The 3763-nt window shown below is 36.9% G+C and overlaps 1 pseudogene; it reads left to right on the plus strand.

Annotated features, from left to right (window-relative positions):
- The first annotated feature begins 124 nt into the window (after window positions 1–124).
- On the plus strand, window positions 125–1002 carry LOC105681919 (annotated as a pseudogene).
- Window positions 1003–3763: the final 2761 nt, after the last annotated feature.

Below are 3763 nucleotides of genomic sequence, written 5' to 3' on the forward strand. Positions count from 1 at the left end.
ACTGAGCACGGAAAAGACCAAGATAGTAGTTTTCGAAAAAAGAAGGATTAAAAGGAGACAAAGAAAATGGAAATGGGGAGAGCAAGAATTAGAAGAAGTGGACGAGATAAGATACCTAGGGTACATGCTAGAGAAAAACCGCAGTGATGAGAAACACATACAAGACAGGAAAAAGAGAGCAACAATAGCAACGAAGAAAACATGGAGCCTGGGAGAAAGAATATTCAAACAGGACTACGAGAGGAGAATGAAGATGTTTGGCGCAGAGGTATGGGGCTGGGATATGGAAGAAAGACTGAATAGAATACAAAGAAGATATATAAAACGGATATTAGGTATGACAGCACCAAATTATATATCGATAGAAGAATCCAAGCTAATAGAAATCAAAGAAAAGGCATTAAAAAGAGCAGCAAGGTATGAAGATAAAGCCCTAGAATGAAAAAGGAACTAAAAAAGAGTAAAGGAGTGTATAAAGGAAAGAGAGAGAAATTGGGGAAATGGCCAAGAAGGGAAAAGAGCAAGAAAGGGAAAGGAGGGACTAGAAGAGGTGAGATATGGAGGGACGCAGATAGAAGCAAGAGAGGAGCAGACAAGGATGACAGTAGACCAAATTATAGAAGAAAGAAGAAAGAGAGAAGCAGAAGAGAGGGGGGAAAGGATGAGGGAATCCAAATATAATATACATTACAGAAATATCGCCAAAGAAGAATTACCAAAGTACGTAGAAAGGAGGATGAAGTGGAAGTATAGAAGGCAAGATTCACATGTGGGAACGAGACCAAAGCAGGGGAATACTGGAAAGAAGAGGGAGAAAAAAGATGCAGACTATGTAGAAGGAAAGAAGACCTGAGACATGTAATAGAAGAATGTGAAATAACGGGAGGATCAAAGGACATAGGAAAAACACTAAATGAGACTGGAAAAGGTTCAACAGAACTAAAAGCAATAATAGAGAAGAGAAGGGAAAAAGGCAGGAAGGATGCACAGCAAGGAGGCTAAAGACCAAAGCTGCAATAGTTATTAGTCATTAGTTATTAATTTGTAGTTTCTAGTATTTAGTTCGTAGAAATAGAATAATTAAGAGAGTGCAATATAATAGAATGGATAAGAGGGGAGGTGGACATATATATCGGAGATGAAAGAACACCGGAGCCTTTGGAATTTTGGATAATCCCGCAACATTGTAACCTAGAGTCTACTATAGCTGTAATTGAACAATTGTAGTTATTCAATCCGATTGTAATTGTTCCAGAGTTGTGATAATGAGCTTGGGCTCGAGACGACAGTCAGTCGCCGAACGTAGCCGCGGTCACGGGATGAACGCTTTGTCTAACAAAGGTACGGAGTAATTCTATAGCTCTCCTTAAAAGATATATCTGTAGCGACACGCGACAGTAAACATTCCAACGGTTTCTGTCCCGTGGCTCGCCACACGCAGATCCTATTCTTCGGACATGATGGTTACCAGATGCCGACGCGTCTCCACAATACGTGATCAGCTAGCCCGAGGGCCGTTATAAACACTAAGATCTAGTTACCTAAAGTCCTTTAAACAGACAAACAGTCTTTGTCCCAACTACGGGAAGATAGGGGAGACCTATTTTTTCAACGAACGGCGTCTCCCACTAGCAAGTTTCCCTCGAGGGCGGCTAGCTCCTTTTTCTAACTACCGATATGGAGATTGACCAATTAGCAGCAACGTCAATTTCTCTTATTTTCCGAACGAAGGCTATCCCCGACGAATCCGATGATCTCGTGTCCTTAGACACACCCCAATATAGTTTTCCTCTGTGGCATCATCGGGACGGGAAAGGCATTCTCGCTCGCGATCTCATCGATGAAAGGAGTAACCCTTTACGACAAGTGAATATTACGCGTCCGACTTAGATTTTGTGAGTACGTTCATCTATCATCCCGTCGCCAAATATAATATACATTACAGAAATATCGCCAAAGAAGAATTACCAAAGTACTTAGAAAGGAGGATGAAGTGGAAGTATAGAAGGCAAGATTCACATGTGGGAACGAGACCAAAGCAGGGGAATACTGGAAAGAAGAGGGAGAAAAAAGATGCAGACTATGTAGAAGGAAAGAAGACCTGAGACATGTAATAGAAGAATGTGAAATAACGGGAGGATCAAAGGACATAGGAAAAACACTAAATGAGACTGGAAAAGGTTCAACAGAACTAAAAGCAATAATAGAGAAGAGAAGGGAAAAAGGCAGGAAGGATGCACAGCAAGGAGGCTAAAGTCCGAAGTTGCAATAGTTTTTAGTCATTAGTTGCTAATTTGAAGTTTCTAGTTTTAGTTTTTAGAGATAGAATAATTAAGGGAGTGAAATAGAATAGAGCGGATAAGAGGGGAGGTAGACATATAAGAAGGGAAATAGATATAGGAGATGTAAAACCGAAAGTTCGTCCAAAGCCGAAAGGCACGGACTAAGCAATAAGAATAATAAAATAATAATAATTTATATAAGAATAATTTAATGTGAATTAACTTTAATGTAAATTAAATTATTATTATATAAATTATGTAAATTACCTTACGGTTGATATCCTACGTGATAAGGATCGCGAAGGAGTATCTAATTTGGTATAGTCTTTACCACAAAAAGTATTTCAACTTGAAAAAGTTGTGTAATTCATTTTCGTTGATCCGAGGTCTTATTCAATAGATATTATTTCTTAACACTGTTGCTTATTATTTAGTAAGAATTGTGTCACTATTACTGCAAACTTTTCAATTTTACATAACATAACGCAAAAAAAAGCAAAAAGAAACAATGAGTAATTTACTTATATATTATTTATACAGAATTTGTATAAATCTCTAAACATTTATACAACTTTATTTTTTACACTAATGCTATTATATTCATCGAATTGATTGGTATCTCAAACTTTTTATTTATTTCTGCAATATATTTTTTGTAAAATTATGAAATACATTTATTAGGACAGGAGCGCAATTACATATACTTATTTTCATTAGATTGATTTAAGTCAAATTAGTTATACATGGTATATGTGGATATGCATATTAAAGGTTGGCTGTTCTATTAGCCGTTCAGAAGTCACAGTAATCAATTTCGCAAATTAAGTGACGATGTTGCAAACACTGTTTTTTAATTTACATTAGAATTTATTATCATTTATGTCATCTTTCTGCAATACATGAATTTTTGTTGGAATACAACGATATTAATCGCATACAGATAAAGTGATTGATCGAACGGATTCTTCCCTCCGTTGCCCAGCGACATCCCCACTACCGTGCGTTCGTGAGATGTACCGCGGAGGCTAGCGCGTGCATGCTCTCCTTTTTAATGTGGGTAGCTTCCATTGTACATTGATAACTTTTTCATTTCCGTTTGGCACCTAATAAAGAATTAAACGTGTGTTGCAAAACGTGTTTTTTCCTAAAAAATGTCAAAGTTATTGAAGTTTTTCTGAATAATATTTCTGAATTTGATAATTTTACAAATTTATATCTCCTCTTAACACTTAACGCTCCAAGTGTGCCTCCCAAGCACCACCAATGTGCGATGCGGTGCGGTACTCTTTTTAAAATCTGACACTTAAGAAGCTTTTTTCTTTCTTTTTTATTTGGAAGAATTTTATAATTAATTCTCACTGGGAATTATAAGTAATAGCTTTTAATTATAATAATAGTCTGTTATTTTGACTAATCGCGGGGAGACGCAGTCGCAGACGTCAACGGGAGTCGTAAATTTCCGTTACGATTATAACAATCGA

This window comes from Bombus impatiens, unplaced genomic scaffold (assembly GCF_000188095.3).
Source record: "Bombus impatiens unplaced genomic scaffold, BIMP_2.2 scf_3115, whole genome shotgun sequence".
Classification (NCBI taxonomy): domain Eukaryota; kingdom Metazoa; phylum Arthropoda; class Insecta; order Hymenoptera; family Apidae; genus Bombus; species Bombus impatiens.